The following is a 23,765-nucleotide window of genomic DNA, read 5'->3' on the forward strand; positions in this document are numbered from 1 at the left end:
CCCTTTTGCATATTTGATTTTATATAGTTTTCGTTTTGAGTTCCAGTGCCTGGAAAACCTAAGTGATATTTACCAGGTAAGGAAAGGCTAAGTTCGTGTGCAACCGAACATTTTATACTCTCACAATTTATTGATATATTCTCATTAAGATAACACACAATTTGACCCAATTTGAAAATCCTATAATTAGGTATAGAGACACACTATTAGAAGAAAAGTGAAGGAATCAGATGGACTTCAAAATTGAGTTATATTAAAAGTTGGCGTGGTTGTGAACCGATTTTATCCATTTTCCACACGTGTCAACAGGGTGTCAAGAAAATATTATATACCGAATTTCATTAAAGTCTGTCGAGTAGTTACAGAGATATGGTTTTTGACCCTAAGTGAGTGATGCCACGCCCATATTCCATTTTGTAAAAAGATCTGAGTGCAGCTTCTTTCTGCTATTTCTTCTGTAAAATTTAGTGTTTCTGACGTTTTTCGTTAGTGAGTTAACGCACTTTTAGTAATTTTCAACCTAACCTTTGTATGGGAGGTGGGCGTGGATATTATCCGATTTCAGCTATTTTCATGGTGTGTGAAAATTTGGTTTATATAGCTTCATTGGTTTGCGAGCCATTTTGTTGGCGTGGTATTGGTCCGATTTTGCCCATTTTCGAAAGCAACCTTCTCACGGTCCCAAGGAACATGTGTATCAAGTTGCATTAAGATATCTCAATTTTTACTCAAGTTATCCGTTGCACGGACGGACGGACGGATAGACAGACATTCGAATTTTGACTCGTCTCGTCACCCTGATCATTTTGATATATATAACTCTATATCTAACTCGTTTAGTTTTATGACTTTCAACCAACCGTTACGTGAACAAAACTATAATACTCTCTTAGTAAATGTTGTTGCGAGAGTATAAAAATCATAAAACCAAGATGATATACGAATTATAAAAATATTAAAGTAAAAGCTTTTCATTCATACAGTCCATCGCACCAAAGACCATTTTACAATCAGGCAGCCGTTGGAGTGAGAAAACACAAATGTCCCATTTTAGAATGTAATTACCGCATTTGTTATACGACGCACTCACATACAGCCACTAAATAAATTAGCCGCCGTGATGGCTGTGCATTTTACTGTTACTTTGGTAACAGGCATTTTTGTTGTTTGCTCTTTGCTGCTGAATGTAAGCACACATTCTTTGGCTTGTTGAAGTTGGGTGCTACACAATGTTACCTTGTTTCCAAAAGGCTTATAACGTCTGTCTACATATGTTACAAGTATTCATTTAAACATATATATACATGATATATTCATATATACAAAATATATAGGCGTGTATGCATATGCGTTGTGAGCCACATTTGCCAACACTTTCAGCATTTTCTTGCCGTTATCGTATATTGCCAACCGCTGAAAAGCTTACATAGGTGTACTCTCTACTATTGTTGTTGTTGTTGTTTTTGTAACGTCACTGTCGTGGTAGTAGTTCTGTAATCCTTGTAAGTCCTTAAATGAGTTTTTCATTGTGTCTGCGAATGAGCGTGTGACCTCTCGCCATTGTTTACACGCGTATTAGTGCGATTCTGCGGAGAGCATATGCACATCCATTTGTATTTATGTACATACATATGTATGTATGTAGATGAGTGCATGTATGTTTGAAGCTGTAAAAAATGCCTTTACGTACATTTGTTTGTTTGTATGTTTGCTTGCTTGTGAACATATGTTGCAGCGTCGAGTGGCAGGCACGCATAACAGTCAAGGCCATTACTCAGTTTGTCGCTAACGGCGAACATACACACACAGACAAACATTTAACGGCATATGCGCTTGTGCTTTTGTTTCTTACCGTCTAGTTTACGTTTACGTTTGCGTTTTGCCTTTACTAGCGCTGATAAAAAATTCAACAGCTCACAGTTTCTTAAGTGCTCTAAAACTACTTTCAACTTGAATGCTGACACACACGGCTACAATCGTGCATAAATACATACATACAAGCGAGTATATGAGTATGCATAAAATGAACATGTGCATACACGAATTATCTATATAAACTTGTGTTGCTGCTAGTGCGTACTAACTATGCTTTCATATGTATTTGTATGTATCCTGAATATGCTGTGAAATGTGTGCACTTTTACTTAAGCACCGTAAATGAAAGCGACAGCTTTCCATTTGTTGAGTTTCTATTAAATTTGGTCTGATAAATGGTTCGCTTGCTCTGCAGACGCAGCAGTATTAGTTTGCCCGCATTTTCGATCATTTGCTACACTTATCTGGTAAAATAAGCGAAATTGTATTGGCACACGTCTACATATTCGTATTTCTTAAATCTGTGGGATCATCATCTCGCAGTAGTTCGAAAACTGATTATGGATGAAATAAAAATTTATGCCGCTTTGGCATCCAACAAGAGTCATTTGGTCTCTAAAAGCTGGTCGCTGAGAATCTCCCATCTCAACTATCGATGGAAACATCAAAGAAGTCTCGGTAGAATACTAGCCTTAATATTGCGGAAAACTGGCTTTCACGATCTCTCAACGGTCGTTTTTAACTTATTGAATATTGAATTTTTAGCTGCTATTGAATGAAACAATTACGACAGCTGCGTTACATTACTATTTATGGAGTACTTTTGAAAAAAAAAAAAAAAAAATCAATGCAATATAACGTTATGACATGGCATGAAGATGACAGTTGACATTTTTATACTCTCGCAACATGTTGCACAGAGTATAGTTTTGTTCACATAACGGTTGTTTGTAACACCGAAAACTAAACGAGTTAGATATAGGGTTATATATATCAAAGTGATCAGGGTAAAGAGTGAAGTTGAATGTCTGTCCATCTGTCCGTGCAAGCTATAACTAGAGTAAAAATTGAAATATCTTGGCACCCTGAGTAGATTGCTTTCGAAGATGAGCAAAATCGGTACACTGCCACGCCCACAAAATGGCGAAAACCGAAAACATATATAGTCACATAACTAAGCCATAAATAATGTTATGAAAGTAAAATTTGATACAAAGGATCGCATTAGGAAGGGGCAGATTTGGATGTATATTTACACAAATACTGCTATGATATGTGGCTTCACTTATGGAAAATTTTTTGAAATCGGACTATAACTTTTCTAGGCCCCCGATATCTACATGTAGAACTCAGTGCCTAAGGGTAATTTTTCAGGACTATAACTTTTCTAGGCCCCCGATATCTACATGTAGAACTCAGTGCCTAAGGGTAATTTTTCACCGAAAATATCGGCAAATCTTTCAGATATTTTAATTTAATTCAGAGAAAATCGTAATTGTGTGTCTTTGTTCCAAAAATTATTAAAATCGGATCAGAACTTCCCCTAGCTCCCATATATCTAATCATGAGCGGGCTTTATTCCGCATATATCGGTTAGCATGTGAGATATCTTAGCAAAATTAAGTGAGCTTATAGTCTTGGATATAGTGCAGCTTGGTGGGGAAAATGAGTGAAATCGGTTTAGGAATTACATCAGCCCTCATATACCATATATGACGATTTTCGTCATTCTATTTGACTTTGCCAAATATATATAGGTCAAATTTTGTGTTATCTTAATAAAATTACATCAGTAAATTGCGAGAGCACAAAATGTTCGGTCGCACCCGAACTTAGTCTTTCCTTACTTGTTCTATTTTACCATTTCACACACTTCCCACGTATTGTAGCTATTCATGATCTGTAAAATTTTAAACTATCTACAGAGTATTCGTCTATGTTAACTATTGACATGTTTGTCATAAATGGGGCTATTTTGAAGAACAAATGGATGATAAACTAAGAAGTTTTAAGTATTCAATGGTTCGGGATATTTTTTTAAGCTGAATTTTTTGGAATTATATAGTTTACTATATTAATTCCTGAAAATGTAAATAAAGGAAAATTTGACTCTAGACTCGATTTTTTACCTTCAAAGAGAAGAAAATAATATAACACCCGTGATTTAAAAATTAATATAGTTCCACCCAATGACAATGACAGATAACCAAAATAGCCATATTAGCTACTGGAAGTTTGTTGGAAAAAATATTCTTTAAGCAAAGTTCAGTTACCAGTACGAAAATTAATTTTTTTCGCAACTGTCACTTTCCTTTTTATACTCTCGCAACAAAAGTTGCTAAAGAGAGTATTATAGTTTTGTCCACATAACGGTTGTTTGTAAGTCCTAAAACTAAACGAGTTAGATATAGGGTTATATATACCAAAGTGATCAGGGTGACGAGTAAAGTTCAAATCCGGATGTCTGTCTGTCCGTCCGTCTGTCCGTCTGTCCTTCAGTCCGTCCGTGCAAGCTGTAACTTTAGTAAAAATTGAGATATCTTAATGAAACTTGGAACACGTATTTCTTGGCACCATAAGAAGGTTAAGTTCGAAGATGGGCGGAATCGGACCACTGCCACGCCCACAAAAAGGCGATAACCAAAAACACATAACTAAGCCATAAATAAAGTTATGAGAATAAAATTTGGAACATAGGATCTCATTAGGGAGGGGCACATTTAAATGTATTTTTTTTGGAAAAGTGGGCGTGACCCCGCCCCCAAATATGCTTTTTGTATATATCTTGCAAACCAATAAAGCTATATAAACCAAACTTTCTGCAGTCGTTTCTTTTACGTTAGAAACACAAAATTTCACAGAAATGGTAGCAGAAGGAAGCTGCACTCAGATCTTTTTACAAAACGGAAAATGGGTGTGGCATCGCCCACTTATGGGTCAAAAACCATATCTCAAGAACTACGGGACAGATTTCAATGAAATTCGGTATATAATATTTCATTGACACCCTGATGACATGTGTGGAAAATGGATGAAATCGTTTCCCAACCACGACTACTTTCTTTATAACTCAATTTTGAATTCCATCTGAATCCTTCACTTTATAATATATACATTAGGACCCAATGATTATAGCGAAATAAAACTTTACAACTTTGTCGAAAACGGACTATAACTTTTCAAGGCCCCAGATATCGAACATATTGAACTCAGTTCCTAAGGTTAAATTTTAACCGAAAATGTGGGTAAATCTCCCAGCTAATTTAATGTTATTCAGAGGAAATTGTTTTTTTCCAATAGTGTGTCTCTGTTCCAAAGATTATTAAAATCGGGTCACAACATCTCCTAGCTCCCATATACCTAATTATAGGTTTTTCAAAAATTCGTTGGGCTTTATTCCGCATATATGTATGTATTATCTTAGCAAAATTAAGTGAGCGTATAGTATTGGATATAGTGTCCCTTGCTGGTGAAATGGAATGAAATCGGTTCAGGAATTTCATCAGCCCTCATACACTATATAGGACGATTTTCGTTATTCTATTAAACTTTGCGCCGAATTTATAGGTCATATTGTGTGTTATCTTAATAAAATTACATCAATAAATTGCGAGAGTGTAAAATGTTCGGTTGCACCCGAACTTAGCCTTTCCTTATTGTTTAAAATTATGGTAAGGTTTGTTAATAGATTACAAAGATTATTTCAAGTGCTATAAAGTTGCTGCTTTTAAATTTTTCACGAAGTTATTTTGAAAGCAAGTTTTTTTAAGAAACTAAGGAAACAACTTCAGTTCTTTCAAAACTATTCAATAAAAAAGATAATAAAAGTACATTAACTTTTAAATCATCACTTAGCACAGTCCTCACTTTGACATATATTAGAACATACCTAAATTTACAACGATCTTTTAAATAAAACTTCATCAGAATATGTGAATAAGCTTTCAAAGATGATTTTCGTTCTCTTTAATAACATTTCAGTCTTATTCACAATTTCCACATGTCGGAACATGAATTTAAAAGCAAAAACCAATTACCATCACATACACTTTATGTGAAGAGTTTCATGACACCACAGCGTAGTAAAAATCCACAATTGACTTTACACAACAACACATTAAACAACGCAACAACCCGATGTAAAAAAGTAATAAACAAAGGTTAAAGTGCTTTTGTGAGAAAACTAAGAAAAATGCTGTTACTTATACGAAATAAAAAGTTTTTGATTGCCAACTGACAGAAGGTGATTGCCAGGCCAACATATACTTGTAAGATGTCAAAGGTGAGACATTCACCAACCAAGTTGAAAAATCATTAACAAAAAACACAACAACAATAAGAACAACCCTTTAAGTTTTCAACTCACAATGCAAATTTAACAAGCAAGTGCCAGGGGCCAGCCGACATTACACGGCATATAGGAGGAGGAGTGACAGCGCAGACACAGGCAAACACGCACTGGTATAAAGAGGGAGAAGGCAAGCGGTATGGTGATGAAGCATATCACAACGCTCGAAAAGTAAAAGTGTGCAGACGAAAAATAACTGTCATTGCAGTGCAGTACAGGAGATGGAGACACTGCCGGCGGAGGGGTGATTTGTCTGCGTGTGTCGGGACACCAGGGCGTATGAAGAATTGCAGTGCAACGTACGGGACGACATTTAACCCGCTTAAAATGAGCGTCGCTGAGTTGTTGGCAAGAAATAAGAAATGTTAATGTGCGACAAATATGCGGTTACCAGCCAGGAGATATATAGCGAACTTTAATGTATTTTATTTCAATATTAATATTTTATTTCAGCAGCATGGATGGATGGGTGACACCTTTTCGCAGGAACTGTATGAAACAAATAAAGCGAGGTATCCACCTTTTTTGTGTTTTACTGTTATTTTTTTATGTGTTAAGCATAATTATTTGCGTATATAGAAGACTGTTCTGTGCGTGAGAGTAAAATGAAAATGGTTTCTTTTGACGTGAGTTGAAAGCAGGCATGTTGTATGTCAATGCGGGTTATCAAAACCGCTTAAGAGACACCAAATTGTTCTATGCCATGCTTGCAAGGGACTCAAAAAACATGCAAACAAATTATACAGGGTGTTCCGGAAAGGTAGAGTATTCAGTATTTAGTATACAAAATCGATTTTTTTAGTTTGTTCGAGGATATATTTTTAACTTTAAGGCAGTCAGACTACTACTACTTTAGAAGCAGAAAAAAAGCGTTTTTTTAGCAATTTTTTTTTTAAGGGAAGGAAATGATTGCGGTAAACGGAATTTTAAGACGAGAGTGTACTATATTTAAGGCTCAAAAAACAATATTTATTATTAATAAAAAATATTGAAATTTTTTTAAAATTGTTGGTATTTATCTGGAGCGCCTGGAGTCTGCACTTGTAAATCGGTGCCGGTGATGGAGGTCGTGCGATGCATCTGAAACAGTCGAACCAAATTTTTTTTTTAATTTTTATAAGTTTCTTTTTTTATGAACTAAAAAAATACCAAAAAAGTTATAAAATTCCAAGTTTTTTCGAAGTTTAAAAAAAAAATTCACTTTTTTTAAGAAAAAAAATTGACTTAAAGTTGCAAAACAAGTAGTTTAAATAATACTTTTGTCCAACTTTTTTACTTCAAATAGAAGATAATTTAATACTGAAGCTAGGTCACTTTGGTTTTTTTTCGATCGGACATATATTCTTTTTGCTATCGCCGGCACCGTTTTCTAACACTAGTGAAAATGAAAACTTGAGAAAACGCGCTTTAAAGGTCTGCCTGAGCATTCGCACCTGCTCGACGCTCGGCCACTAAAACTGCTCTAGCTTCGAAAATACGTCGAATTTTCCTCTGGAATTTTAAAGACATATTCTTGGATAGTTTTGGAAGAGATTTAAAACAAAACAAAAAAATCGATTTTATGAAGCCTGTAAAGCAGACTACTGCCTTAAGAAGTAGCTCTTAAGAGTATAAGATATAATCGATAAATTTGCGTTTTGAAGACTTTTGGGTTAAAAGATATTATGTTCAAATTTGATATTTGGTGGGAAATGAGTTCCAGAAAAAGTCTTAACCCATTTTTTTTTTTTTATATTAGATGATATTTTAATAATTCTAATGCTTCTTTCATTTAATTGAATTGTACCTGTGAAAGGAGTTTTGTGAATTTTCGGTTAGTATGGTAAATAAAGTCGACATTAAGTCCGAAAATGTTGAAATAATCATATGAAAGCTTTAATAAACATTACTTTATTTGAACTATTTAAAAAATAGAGCACCCTTTCAATATAAATATCATACAACAACCGCGTCCATAGAAATCTTAGTTACACACGAACTGCTTTAAATGCGCTATGCGGCATACGCTTTCGTCGCCGCAACCGCATTCAGGGTGTAAAATTTAATTATTATTATGTTACGTGTTGAAATTAGTGCAGCTAATGGAATAGTGTGCGTTCACTGTGGAAATCACACAGACATATACATACGTATACAGAAGCACCTGCTTCTAGTAAGTCTCATGGCTTGCGTGTGAGTTGTGCCACAGTAGTTAGACAGTCTTATTGCTACGTGCTGTACTTTTATAGACACACTCACATATGACTGTGGTTTGACCTGAAAGCCTTCGCGAACAGATCCTTACATCTGAATAAGGTTATGCACACATACGAGTACATATGTATATGGGTGTTATGTAAACGTTATTTGATGAACGCGGTTGCTTCAATTTACAAAATGCTGCCGGTTGTGATGTATTTACACATTTTCTTCAACACTATTTGTTTGTATATATGCGCGTTTGTGTGTGTGTGTGTGCAATTAGTTTTTCGTGGTTGCAATGTTGGGTTTAACAGAAGACAGCTCAGCTAGAAGTCTTAATACCTCTTAGTTAACTGAGGGCATGCTGATATATCTGCTTGCTTTTCAATGATTAATTGCTGGTGGAGAATAAAGGAAGCTGATTATGCCGCTGCACATATAAGTATTATACATTGAGGAGTTCATTATGTGCTACTTACTTACAAGCTTTAAATATCATGTTTATAAGAATTAATAAAAAAATAATATTTAAAAAGGTGTTTTCCAATCCCTTTTTCGTTGTTGGAAACCATTAGCTTGTCTGCGTTGGTCAATTTGTTTGGTCTGTCTGCTATTAATTAGTACTGTTGTTTTGGATGAGAAAAATGTCTGTGGTTAATAAAGGATATTCTAAAGTCTTAAATTTCACGTAAGCTGCCAGGCATAAATTTTAATTATTATTGCAACGAAAGTGATTTTCATTATCTTTAGTATTAGGTATGTGGGCATTTCCGCCAGAAGGTCCACCACAGACAAAATATTAAACATTATTAGAATTACAAATTTCTTGCATATTTTCATAGGAAAATATTTAAATTTATTTATATTTAATTAATTTTAAATTAATTCATAACCAATTACGAGATATACGTAAGCCATGTCGCATAGGAGCTACTTTTCTCATTTCGATTTTTCTACTGCATTTGTTTTTTCGTCAAAATTGTTAACGAAACATATCATGTATAATTTTTTGCTTTGTGTAAAACCTTTATAACGGTACAAAGAGCAAAATAAAATGCATAAGAAACCATGCGACTGCAAATAACTGTAAGTTTTTGCTCTCTTATTATCCTATATTGTAATGTCCCGTGCGACATCAAAAAACCACACTTATTCCCACTGCATCGCAAATAAAAGCAGCAAGCTCGCCAAATTTTGGGTATAAACAGCAAATTTTTATAAAATTAAAATAAAAAAAACCTTGTTCAAAAATCAGAAGATTTGTGGTTTTGGTAACTACTTAAAATTGGCCGCGTGCGACATCGTAGGTGAGGAATTAAAAAATTGAAAATTATTTTTTGTCTTATAAAGTTGGCTTAAGTATGTAAATAGATACATTTACATTAATTATTTATATATGAGCAAAAACCGCACTTTAAATTCCACTAACTAGCTATTTAAATAGATTTTAGTGAAAATTATAGGCTTCCAAATCAAAATAAGAGTGCTCATTTTAACAATGTTGTCAGAAGAAAATCGTTTGCCTTTAAAAGTGACAAGTTAACGCACGACATATTATTTTCTTGATAAATCTCTTAACTAAAATTAAGAAATCATTTAGTTGCTTTTCTAAAATATTTATTTTTTTTTAATGTAACTGCTCTCAGTTTAAAATCAAATTTATATTATCAAGCCTGATTGATTTTATAAAATAATTAAAATAGTCTTCATTAGAATATAATTTTTTTGCAAGGAGCCATCGTTGGATTGGGAGCAGTTATCAAACGAAAAGTATAGCAGATAACGAAATCCCAAAATGTTTATTCTCGAGGACAACATTTTCTTAAAAAACTGTATTTCATATTAATAATTTTATTTTCATTTCATACTATGGAATTTTTGTTGTGTTTCTCTTTGGATATTAGTTAAAATAAATAAATAAATACATTTACTACTTTTTTAAGCCATTTTATTGGACTTGTTGTTAATTAATTACGTATTATAACAACAAAATCAACATAAATATTATGATGGAAAAAATGTCCCGTGCGACATGTCCCGTGCGAATGTGGTTAATAATTAATTAAAAAAAAACTATAAATTATTTTTGGATGAAATTCATACCATCTTTAAAGGCCATCAATGCGGGACATTTTACAATCAAAAACATTTGAATATTGCCTCACAATACGCTGAAATCGCCGTTTGAATCGTTGTCCCCAAAAACGACTTCCATTTTTTGTCCCGTGCGAATGCCTTGGATTTTTGGAATTATCTTGAAAATGAAAACCGTTACAAAATCAACCTTAACACTAAATGTAGAGCTAATGAAGAGCTATTAAAAAATCCTACTGTCAAAATTAAAAAACATTTTAGTTCATATTTTATTTTAGTTGAAAGGTGTACGATTGTCCCGTTCGACATGGCGGAAATGCCCATATCTGAAATATTATTTCTATATATGGGTATAAGGGCAATTTGTAGGCAGAGGACAAAATATATTTAAATTTAATAATTTTAGAAAATGTAGAAAAGTGAATATATCACCAGTGGTTTTTGAATTTACTTAGGTTACATCCACATATTTTTTATCAATCAAAATCAGTATGATATTTTCTAAAAAATACTCGTAGGTATACACCTCTATAGTTGAAATTATAACCGCGTTTTCCTCGAAACAAAATTTTCCAAAATTGGAGGGATCATAACTCTAAAATAAAATCGACAAATCACATCAATTAACTGAGTATTCTTCAATATATTTCAAACAACGATATTTTTGATTGGTTTGAGGGGTTAGGGGTAATCAGGATTTTCAAAAAATCTATTTTCTTGGCATTTTCGTTAAGTGTAATATCTTAAAAATATTCTCTGAAAATGTTAAGTTGATCGGATAATTGCTTTTAGAGTTATTCGACAAATAACAGCGAGCGCTCGGGCACTCCAACACGCTAGTGTGAAACTTTAAATGCTTTTTTTTCTCAAAACTATGTTTTTTGAACTGGTGACAACTGTAACTCGAAAACCGCTCGACAGATTTTAATGAAATCTCTACAACTTTTAGAATGAATAATAAACTCAGGCCTGAACCAAAGATTTTTTAAGCCAATTAACTGTTGATTTCTTCCCGAAAATCTAGAAAAAAATTTCCTGAGGCCGCCATTTTGTTAATTTAAAAAAAAAAAGTTTGATTCAGGCCCAGAATTATCTATTTATCTATTTATGAAACACATTTTTTTTATCCGATTGATTTTAGATGAATCTCCAATGATTGTCACCGAAAGGACCTTTTTTGAAACTGGGTCAACACAGCTATAACTTTGGAAATTATAATGTTTTTTCCAAATTTTCGTGACTTTAAGTTAAAACATTGCATAATAATGCCATATTATTACTTTTGTAAAATAACATGATTTAATAGCAAAAAAAATTACTGAAAATTCTAAGTTTTTCGTGTCTCTGACTACCCCTAACCCCTTAAAATTTGCGTTAAAACTGATAATTGTTTACCTAAAAAAAAAACAACACTTTTCTCAGAACTTGCCATTTCGTTAATTTTGGATATTTTTAAAAAATCGTATATGAAGTACCTTTAACATTAATAATTTTTTTTTAACTTGTTTTTTGTTTCAGCTACTCGGACGGAATCATAAATAACATCACAATCACATAATTCCTTTATTTTTTTTTGTAAAAAAATCTTAAAATATAGTTGAAATTACACTTTATTATATCAAAAAAAAAATTTCTTTAAAAAAAACACGAAAATCGCCTAATTTTTCAAGGCTATAGCAATAGGATATAATGATATAAATACTTTGAATATGTTCCCTTTTTGTGGTTTATTATAATTTAACTATAAGCACTAAAAGAAACTAAGAATTTTATACTATCTTTATAACCTTATTAATGAACTACGTAATCATAATAACTAATGTCATTTCCTTTCATGCTGAACAACGACAGAAATCAAATCAAATGCATCGCTGCAAGTCATAAATTTATGGCAGTAAACCACACAGCATTAATAAAGTGGCAAAATAAAGAAGTGCGACTAAAATAATGACAGGAAAAAACATTTCACGAAATTACCTATAAATTTCTGAAATCAAAATATCATTATATATATTACAAGTAAACATTAAATTTATGAGCTGCGAGCGCTGGCATAAACCTCAACGGAATTTATTTCCGTTGCAGCACACAAGCACACACTTGCCCGAGTGTATTCCCTGAAGAAAGAGAATTTCCTAAACATACTAGGCTCTCAAGCATGACGCCTTTTGCTAAGTGAACACGCACACACACAAATATGAATTTACACATACAAACAAATAAGAAACACTTATAAGCATGTGTGTGTATGTGTGCTTTATTTACAGGTGTCTCGAACGCCCCGCACAATGTTTTTTGTGTGAAGCGCTTTCTACCACCCACTCGCATCCTGCTGCTTCGGCAACACTCAAATAATCACCAGCTAACCGGGTGACCCATTCACAACGAACGAAACGTTTTGGCAATGGCACACGCTGTGAGCCGAAGCTTTTCTCAATCACTCATCTCACTGGGAGAGTGTATGCGAATCATAGAGTGTGGAGACAACAACACTTTTGTGTACTGCGTCTGCGCTTCCGCATGAAGCAATAACAACAACTTGTAGCTCGCATTTGGCCAAAAGCTAAGCGGCCTAAGGCAATAAAGCAGATTGTGTGAGGCATTCAGTCGAGTCTGAATCCGCTTGGCATGCGCATTTCAACGATTTTGTGGCTATTCGTCGCTGATAATTATCGAATATTTTGTTGTTGTTATTGTATGATACAACGGCCGGAAGTGCGGGTGGTGTACGAGAGTTGTTTCGCTTAGAATTCATTCGGTTCGGTATTTGTTGGTGCTGTGCTTTTGGTAGCACCTGTGTGCTTACGTTCATACTCTGGTGTTTACATTTTGGCTCATACAAGTGCCTTTCAATGTGTGTGTGTTATACATATATTCAGTGGCAAAATTTAGTGTTTTTATTGTTATTTGTAGTTATCTCTGTTTGCTAGTGCTTCTACTTCTCTTTTACTGGCTCTATACTGGCTCTTGGGCGCTCAACTCACTCGACTCCCTGTGGCATCTCTAAGCCTTTGTTATCATGTCAAGCGCTCAAGTGTTTATTTGTGAAGGACCACATGTCCTTTGGCATTTTTATGTGCGTCGAATATCTCTTCCCTCGTGTGGCAAATTCCCATATGTTTGTTAGTTTTGTTGTTGTTACACACTTTTATTTCATTTGCTTTTGGTTTTGTGCGTGCATTAGCTTCTCTGTTGCCACCATTGCCAAAGTGGATTTTGAATATTCTCCGAATCTCCAATTGTGTTTGCCTACTTGCTTATCCCCCCTTTGTTGTTGCTGTTATTATAGTTTTGTATAGCTGTATATTAATTTGTTTATACTTATGTATGTTGTTGGCAAGAGCAGCATATGTGCCTTGGGTAATAAAAAGTTATGTTTTTATGAAAATTCAATATTAATATTCTGTAAGTTGAGTTAATTTTTAATCATAAAAAATAACTGCTTCTCGTAAGTGTGATGTTGTTTCTTGAGAAGGATAAGCTATAAGCTTAACAGTAACCTAGAAACCTCTTTCATAGAGTTCATAGAGGAACATACTCATCAGCCACCCACGCTTTTCTCTTTCCTTCATTATTAATTAATTACTTATGAAGACTGATAATTGTTAACTTTTTTCGAACTTCTAACCGAGTGTACTGGGACCCTCTTTAACCTATTGGTCTACTGGTAGACTGAATAGTATATACAATTTTTATACTCTCGCAACATGTTGCACAGAGTATAATAGTTTTGTTCACATAACGGCTGTTTGTGTCACCAAGAAATCAAAGAGCAAGATATGGGGTTATATATATATAAATGATCAGGTTGACGAGTGGATTTGAAATCGGGATGGATGTCCGTCCGGCTGTCCGTCTGTCCATGCAAGCGATAACTTGAGTAATAATTAAGATATCTTAATGAAACTTGGAACACAAATTCCTTGGCATCCTGAAAAGGTTGCTTTAGAAAATGGGCAAAATCGCGTCACTGCCACGCCCACAAAATGGCGGAAACCGAAAACTTATACAGTGTCATAACTAAGCCATAAATAAAGTTATGAAAATAAAATTTGGAACATAGGATCACATTAGGGAGGGGCACATTTGGATGTAATTGTTTTTGGAAAAGTGAGCGTGACCCCGCCCCCAAATAGGTTTTTTGTATATATCTCGCAAACCAATAAAGCTATATAAACCAAACTTTCTGCAGTCGTTTCTTTTAGCCACTTAAAGAAATCGGATAATAACCACGCCCACCTCCAAAACGAAAGTTAGGTTGAAAATTACAAAAAGTGGGTTAACTCACTAACGAAAAACGTCAGATACACTAAATTTTACAGAAGAAATAACAGAAGGAAGCGTCACTCAAAAACCATATCTCAGGAACTTCTCGACAGTTTGCAATGAAAATCGGTATATAATATTTTCTTGACACCCTGACAACACTTTTCAATGAGCGAAATCGGTTCACAAACACGACTTCTTTCCTTATAACTTAATTTTGAATTCCATCTGAATCCTTCACTTTTAATGTATACGTTAGGAACCAATGAAGATAGCGAAATAAAACTTTACACAAATACAGTATATGATCTGTGGCATCACTTGTGAAAAAATTATCGAAAACGGACTATAACTTTTCAAGGCCCCAGATATCGAACATGTTGAACTCAGGGCCTAAGGATAAATTTTAAACGAAAATATGGGTAAATCTCTCAGATAATGTAATGTATTTCAGAGGAAATTGTTTTCCTCCAATGGTGTCCCTCTGTTCCAAAAATTATTAAAATCGGGTTACAACATCTCCTAACTCCCATATAATAGGAAGGTTGCTTTCGAAAATGAGGAAAATCGGACCACTGCCACGCCCACAAAGTGGCGAAAACCGAAAACACATAAAGTACCATAACTAAGCCATAAATAAAGCTATGGAAATAAAATTTGGTATGAAGGATTCATGAAACGTGATAGTTTCCTTACATCCCAATGATATGTTGTGAAAATAGGCCAAATCGCTTCACAACCACGCCTACTTCCTATATACCAGAACTTTGAAGACGCTCTGAATCGTTTACTTTACAATATATAAAGTAAGTACTAGTGAAAATATCGGTGCAGAACGTCGCACAAATACAACGTTTATAGTGTGGCAGCCCCATTCTAAAAATCGCCAAAATGGGACCATAGGTTTTCAAGGCCCCATATATCGAACATGAGGACCTCGCTGCTTCTAACCTAATATTATGGTTTCCAACTTTCAATGGACTTTACACAATATATATGAGTCAAATTGTGTATTATATAATATTAATTAAGTTAAATAAATAAATTGCGAGAGTATATAATGTTCGGTTACACCCGAACTTAGCCCTTCCTTACTTGTTAGATTTCAAAATAATCGATGAAAATTATTCCATGTTTATATCAATATATAGATGCTTTGGATTCGGATCAGGTCAGATAATAACAATTCGTGAGATAACACGTTCACCAAACTTGGTTTCCAATAAATCAATTGTGCCATTCGCTGTGTAGCTGGTGGCGAAGTCCTGTTGGAACCACATATTGTCCAAGTCCATATCATCCAATTAGGGCCAGAAATCTTCTGTTATCATTGAGTGGTAGCAATTCCCATTCACAGTAACGTGCCGGTCTTGATCAACACGGAAGAATTACGGCCCTATGACGTCGCCGGCCCATAAACTCCACCAAACCGTGATGTAAAGGTGACCCATGGAGTACTTGTGGATTGCTGTGCTGTATCGGCTGTATCGCTAGAAGACCAACTATCTCAATGAATCACATTTTACGATCATGGAAAATTTGTATATGCATTTTTTAATTTTCAAAGATCTTCTTTTGGACGTTTTCGTCTTCTTCGGTGCTTAGGTCATATAAGGAATTTAATTAACAAAAAGTCTTTTTTTCAAGTTTTATAATGCAAATCACTTCCTTTGTGGAAATGACGAATTTCGGATGGATTTCTATGAGAACCATTACATTAGCACTAATAAAGCGGGACCTCGACGACCTCGTCACTTAGCTCCACTAAAAAAAAAAATTAAAAAAAAAGTTAAACACAAAATCGAAATGCCAAACATAAGCACTAAATCCGCATGATCTATAAATTGATGTTTAGGTATATAGAAGAGTGTGAACATTCGCGTAATGAGTTTATTTGTATGCTGGCTGATTTATTTATTTATCTTATCGCTGAGCTGCAGGTTGAATAAATGCGTGTTTAGAAGTGTGTATGAAAATATGTAGGTACAAACCAACGGCAATTACAGATTTATAGCTGTGCATATATAAAAATATATACACAAATACACATATATTTATGCATAAATACAATTAGATGTACATATATGTCTATATATGTACTTGCTTATATAAATTTATAAGCATAATTGTGCGTACATTTTTTTCTATACATCCATACTTTTGTTTATAAGTAAATTTGTACATTTGTATGTCTGTTTGTACAACCAATGCCTTATTCACTCAATTGACCGCCCCTGGGATCAAGCTACCCGGACGGCTGGTCGGTATGTCGGTGTATGTACTGCCGATTGTTGCGCCACAAGTGTGCATACCGCACAGGCCCTCCAGCCTCAATATGAGCGCCAACTACTAGCCTTGTTAGCTGACATTTGGTATGCGAAAAGGCAAACTAAACTAAACAAAAAAAAAAACTAATAATAAAACCACAGCATAAATAGAATCTCAATTGGAAATAAACACATCGAGCGTTAAATTGATGCCCTCAAGTGCTTTTTAATGCGGTGTATGTGCAAATGTATTCATCATATGTATATTTGTATTGATGTGGATGTGTGTGTAGTTGCTGATATTTCACCTTATTTATAAACAAAAATGCATGTATATATTATAAATTCATTTGTACTTACTTACATTTGTATATATATACAAATATGTATCATTCGGCATATATGTATATATATGTATATATATTTGCACATTTTGTAAAGCATCCTATTTATAAACTGGAATTCCATTAATTTTAATGCGAATGCGAAAAGTATTCAATAAACATTGAAATTCAGTCGAGTGTGAAGAATAAGTTGTGGCTTTCTTGTGGCTGCAGCAATAGTACTTTGTTAGCTTTTCATTTAACGTATTAGTTAGCTATTTTTGGTTACTAATAGCATTGCAATTTGATGGTATTTTACATTTAAATGGAAATTAAAAGAAAATTTTAAAATAATTCTGCAGTACACTTAGTGGGTCAATGACTATGAATTTGAAATATTTTTAATATTCGAATATTATGATTTCGGTCCTGGTAATGCATTGAACGCATTCATATAATTTTCTTGGAGAATTTTGAAATGCTTAAAAAATAAAATAATTGTCGATTTAAACTACGTTACAAATTTAAAATTTCGCTGGTTTGGACAGTATAATTGTCAAGTGTTTCGATGATTTGAATGTCACAAAATTAATGTAGACGAATTAATTATTTTTCAATCGAAAATTACCGTTATTTTTTGAACACAACTCGTATTACAATTACTTATTTCGGAACGATAGACCCCTTGATTGTATTAATATTTACTTATATCAAAAAGGATATCTGTAGATATACTCAAGATAGATATACTCAATATACAGAGTTAAACTCGAGTTTAAGATTTGGTGTTTATGAACAACTGTCAAATGCTCTCATTGTGTGAGTTAACCCTTTGTCGCCCGACACTTCTTCTTCTTGACTAGCGTAGACACCGCATACGCGGTTATAGCCGAGTCCACAACAGCGCGCCACGTATCCCTCCTTCTGGCAGTTTGGCGCCAATTGGTTATACCAAGCGAAGCCAGGTCCCTCTCCACCTGCCCTTCCATCGGAGTGGAGGTCTCCCTCTTCCTCGGCTTCCACCAGCGGGTACTGCATCGAAAACTTTCAGAGCTGGGGCACTTTCATCCATTCGAATAACATGACCTAGCCAGCGTAGCCGTTGTTTTTTTATTCGCTGGACTATGTCTATGTCGTCGAATAACACATTCAGCTCATCGTTCCATCGTCTGCGGTATTCTCCGTTGCCAATGTTTAAGGGTCCATAAATCTTCCGCGAAACCTTTCTCTCGAAAACTCCTAGTGCCGTCTCATCGGATGTTGACATCGTCCACGCTTCTGCACCGTAAAGTAGGACGGGAATGATGAGAGACTTGTAGAGTTTGGTTTTTGTTCGTCGAGAGAGGACTTTACTTTTCAATTGCCTACTTAGTCCATAGTAGCACCTGTTGGCAAGAGTGATTCTGCGTTGGATTTTCAGGCTGACATTGTTATTGCTGTTAATGCTGGTTCCCAGGTAGACGAAATTATCTACAACTTCAAAGTTATGACTGTCAACAGTGACGTGGGAGCCAAGGGACAGGAGATATTTCGTCTTGTCCTCATTCACCACCAGACCCATACGCTTCGCTTCCTTATCCAGTCTGAAAAAAGCGAAAAACTAAAGGCGCGGGTGTTGTTTCCAATGATATCGATATTATCGGCGTACGTCAGTAGCTGTACACTCTTATAGAAGATTGTACCTTCTCTATTTAGCTCTGCAGCTCGTATTATTTTCTCCAGCATCAGGTTAAAGAAATCACATGAGAGTGAGTCTGGTATTGAACGGCTCGGAAAGCTCCTTCCCGATCCTGACGAAGCTGACGCCCGACACTGTTTGTCAAATATTTTATATTTTTGCCTTAGATGGTCATTGAAATTTATTTTTTTTTATTGTGAAGTTATATTACAAAAACTTTTTCCTTCAGGTATTGGTCATCAAGGGGTTAAAGAATATCTGAGGAACAGATCCGTTAAAAGATGTTTCTATATACTCCATTTCAGAAATCATACTTTATCATATTTTAGATACTTTACTTTCAACTCAAACACTTACATTATGGCCAGCAGTATATTTAAATATATTTTCAATGCAGCAGTTGTCGTATATGTGAACGGATATGAAAGAACAAATTTTAGTTATGAAATTAATGCATTTTATCATTACGCTTAAGCTAGATACTTTAATCAAAGTCAAAATGTGTCATACACATTAATAAAATTCCAAACTATCGTGACGCAGTGACAGCTGTCGTTGTTTAATGAACCAGTGAAGTTGATAAACATTGACGTAATTAATATTGCAAGAGACCTGAATAATATCTAAATACCTGCATGAAGTCATCATGACAAAATTATCTCTTTCATTCACTTTTTTAATGAATTTTCAAAGTAAAATGCGACACCACATTCGTTTGAGTACACAAAACACCACCAGCAACATGTTGCTGCAACATATAGCCTATGTAATGTTTTCCTTGCGACGCTACAAGTGTCAATGCAGCAACAAAAATTAATAAAAACACACACACATGAGTACACATATACATACATAAACATGAGCGACACATAAAAATGCGTCCCAGCTAACCCAATAAAGCGTACGCTTTGCCCGTCTACCGACCAAGCAGCTACCTGAACACCAGCCAACAGCCACCAGTCGCTGCCATAAACATCACAACCCGCCGCACACTGGAGCATTGAGCGAACCAACTGAACGCCAGCCAGCCAACGGAGCACATGTTTACAATGGCTGGAACAACAAGTTCTTCGAAGCTTACTGTTGTTGCTGTCGCTTGTATTTGAGAGTGTCTCTGTGTGTGTGTGTTTACTTGGCCCGGCGCTCGACATACATCGCTTGGCACATTTGTAAATGTGGAATGCTGTTCCATTGCCATTGTGTTCCAGCGCAAAAGCTCGTCGCATCAAAGGAAGTTGGCCCAGCACGACACAGTTTGCTCGAACACAATTTTCAGTCTCGCGGCAAAAGTTGAAACGAACGGTTGGTGAACACGGAAAACACGGTGAACTCGTTGAAAAAAGTGAAAATTTCATAAAAAATATATACACACACACATGTGTATATATAGTTATATATAGTGTAATTGAGTAAGTGTTGGTGACGGTGCGAGTGTGTGTTTAACCTCACACCTTTGGTGTTGCCTTGCCTTGTGCGGTGCGGTGTATGTATGTGTGATGTCGGCAGATGAAGCAGCTGCCAACAGATAATCGAACACACACACAGTTTATACTGAGAAACATACATACAAACAAACATTGGTGTCAAGTCGTATAAAAGCATTATTTATTGTGTTTGCGCGAATCCTCGCGAAAAATGGCGAAAATGCAGCAGTGTGTGTGTGTGCCTCTATAGCTTTGTGTTTGCAGGTGTAACTGCCAGTGTTTGTTGGTTTTGTTTATCATTTCTCTGCTGACTGTTTGTGTGGTGGGCGTGTGTGCATTTAATGTGTTGTGATTTTGTGTTGTGCGAATCGCGGCGGACAGGTGGCGTCTATCCGGCGGCAAAAAGTATATTTCACACCGTGCGCCGCTGCACCCCCCGTTGAGTTGCGTGGAAAAAATCACACAAATGAATTACTTGTTTATATGTATGCGGGTATATAAAAAAAAAGCAGCAAGCTGAAAGATCATTACCGTTAAATCAACTTTTGTACTCAACCGAATCAGATTATAACGCCAATTAGCGCTGTTCTCTTTGTTGTTCTGCAGATGTGTGTGTGTGTGTTGTGAGTTCAAGTGAAAGGAATTTTGTGTTTTATCTCAAACTGACATTCAATTTATTTCTGAAATAAACTCTAAACAAATTATATTATTTTTATTTTCTATATATTTCAATAAACAGTGTGAAATTCGCATAAATTAAAATTTTATGAAAATAAATCAAAATTATTCAAGAAATTGTATACAATTAATAAGATAATAGTCCCTAAAGGTTAAACAAATATATTAAATGCAAACTTAATGTATTTTTAATTGTTCACATTATTTATTCAGGGCGCAACATGTGGCAGATGTGTCTGCGTTTAATTATTTGTAGTGAATTTATATAAAAACTGAGGAAGGTCAGACAGATTTAGGTTTTGCTTATAAGAAATATCTTATAATATATTGTTGCACTGGAATATTTTCTATGTAAACCTCGGATAGTTTCAAAAAAAAAAATCAATATTTATTATAATTTGGAGATCACTTTAATTTTTTGGGGCTCTTCTCTTCTTCAATAACACGAGATCTTTTCTATCATTATATTGTAGAAATATTGTTATGAATATAGTTTGCATTTTGGCTCTTCATCTCAATGAAAAAAAAAAAACTCAACTTCTTCTTAACGACTTTTGCAAAGTCATATATCTCCTGAATAAAATAATCATCGAATAAAAAATGTAATTCATTGCTCTCATATTCTTTATTGGTTTAACTATATCTGACTAAAAACCCTGACCTCATTTATTATGTTAACTCAATTTCAATCGCTTCTTCTTCTAAGCACTACCGTCTAATTTTCGTTCATTCCACTTTGTTGAATTTTATGGCGCGCTAAGGAAAATCTTGATTACAACGCATTTTATCTATTGCTATTTTAATAAAGTTTGCAGTTTTAACGTTTCGATAAGCAATTTGCAATTAAATTTTGCTCTTTATAAATATTTGTAGAATTAATTCAAGCGATGTAGAATTTAGTTTCTTTGTATTTTTTTTTAATTGTTAAGGAGTAATACTCAAATAATTATTAATTATTAAAATATTTATTTCCTTAATTTTTTTTTATATTAGGTCTACAACTTTGCTTCCGCCGTTTTTTTGTAAATTTAAGGGTTTTTTTTATAAAAACGGTTACAAATGTCGATGAGCCTCAGTCGCACTTTTCTTGGAATTAAAAAAGAAAAGCAAAATTTCCCGCTAATGTCGCGAATTCGGCTCAAAAAGTGACATTTTCAGTTGAGAATAAGTTTGGGATGCAAACAGATCTCTACTAATATTTTGTAGGGTCATGTTGACACAAATGTCTAAGATCGATATAAAACGATTTAATTGATTTAATCGACCAGTGCTTGGCCCTAGAGACATCTATTGGAAAACGGTGGAAGCAAAGTTGTAGACCAATAATTTTCCCTAAAATCTTATTCAATGCCAGTCAGAAAAATGCTGATGAAACTCTCAACAAAAAAATATTGCGCATGAAGCGATCACTTTAAAAGGTCGAAATTTGGTGGCTGAAGTGATAGAGAGCAGATTATTGTGGAAAAAGTGTCACAGGCCTAAAACTCTGCTCAAATATTGAATGTCATAAAATTTTCGTAATGTTTTAAAACCCGAATATATTTGTATTCCAATCAACCAATGAGCCAATGTTTTAACAATTTAAAGCACAGAAAAGTGTGATATCACATACATAGTAGACACGTAGACATTTGTTTTCGCAAAGTTTTGTCGTAAAAGCCAAAGAGCAAGCACATATATAACATTCGTTTCCTATATATCAACATGTGCATCCATTTGGCGCGTAATAGAAAACTGTTTAAATAACAAAACTTTCAGTAAGAGCTCCATAAAATTCTACACACATTTGCGGCACTTCATTTGTTGACTTTCGAAGAGACTTTAATTCACAACTAAATTCAAAACAACTTAAATGATTGAAGTTTGAAGAATATAGTACTTTACGAAATGTATAAGTACAAAGAAAGCTAGCGAAAAGCGCAACAACAACATTTGTGCTTTTTATATTGAAATGGTGAAAAGTTCAAAATTTGATTGACTAGCGAGTACTTTTATTTAGTAATATCATTAAATATTATAAAAGACATCTCATTGACTTATAGAGGTTAAATTATATCAGGGAGAATCTCATCTCGACCGTAAATATTTCTTTTCAAATCTCTTTATTACGTGAATAAGTGTTTAAAGAGACGTCGTCGTCGGAAAACGGCCTGTTTTCGAAAAATCATTTTGTCAGTATGTAGGGATTACTTGAAGTATTGTCTTCGCTATAAAGACTTATAAATTTGTTTTCTGAAGTATTATGTTAGTTCCATTATCTATCTCTAAGTTTTCTATTAATTTTTGAAACCAATCTTCTCGACGTCATTTTGTTTATAGTTCCTCCAGTTAGTTCAATCGACTCACGGACGGCTACTGATGGATATACCGAAATTTTTTTTATTTATTTTATTTATTTACAAGAGTAATAATTATAAATAATTATTCCACTTAACAACTAAAGCACTGGCTGCCAAGGCTTTCGGCTTGATACCGAAATTTATAATGAGAATTTTCATATCCATCCATAACCTCTAATTAAACCTAGAAGTTTTTCAACATAACTGCGAACTTCTGATAGCAAAATGACAACCATTTCCGTGTGATTTTTTTAAAGAAAGGGTTGTAGTAAGAATTGATTTTAATATAGCGAATATTCTAGAAATTTAATATAAATTCTTAGCAGCAACACGTCAGTTACTGAATATATAC

The 23,765-nt window shown here is 34.4% G+C and overlaps 1 protein-coding gene across 12 annotated transcripts in view; it reads left to right on the top strand.

Annotated features, from left to right (window-relative positions):
• The first annotated feature begins 13,063 nt into the window (after positions 1-13,063).
• Positions 13,064-23,765, top strand: part of LOC105211683 (protein qui-1) — a 118,946-nt gene continuing 108,244 nt past the window's right edge. For 7 of the 12 annotated variants that reach the window (XM_029039882.2, XM_029039886.2, XM_054232728.1 and 4 more), the window contains exon 1: positions 19,461-20,381. The gene's annotated coding sequence lies outside the window, so the exon portion shown is untranslated. Of the gene's footprint in view, positions 13,197-19,460; positions 20,382-23,765 lie in introns of those variants that run through there. The other 5 variants (XR_008471641.1, XM_011183257.3, XM_011183256.3 and 2 more) reach the window with 2 other exon arrangements.

This window comes from Zeugodacus cucurbitae, chromosome 6 (genome assembly GCF_028554725.1).
Source record: "Zeugodacus cucurbitae isolate PBARC_wt_2022May chromosome 6, idZeuCucr1.2, whole genome shotgun sequence".
Lineage (NCBI taxonomy): Eukaryota > Metazoa > Arthropoda > Insecta > Diptera > Tephritidae > Zeugodacus > Zeugodacus cucurbitae.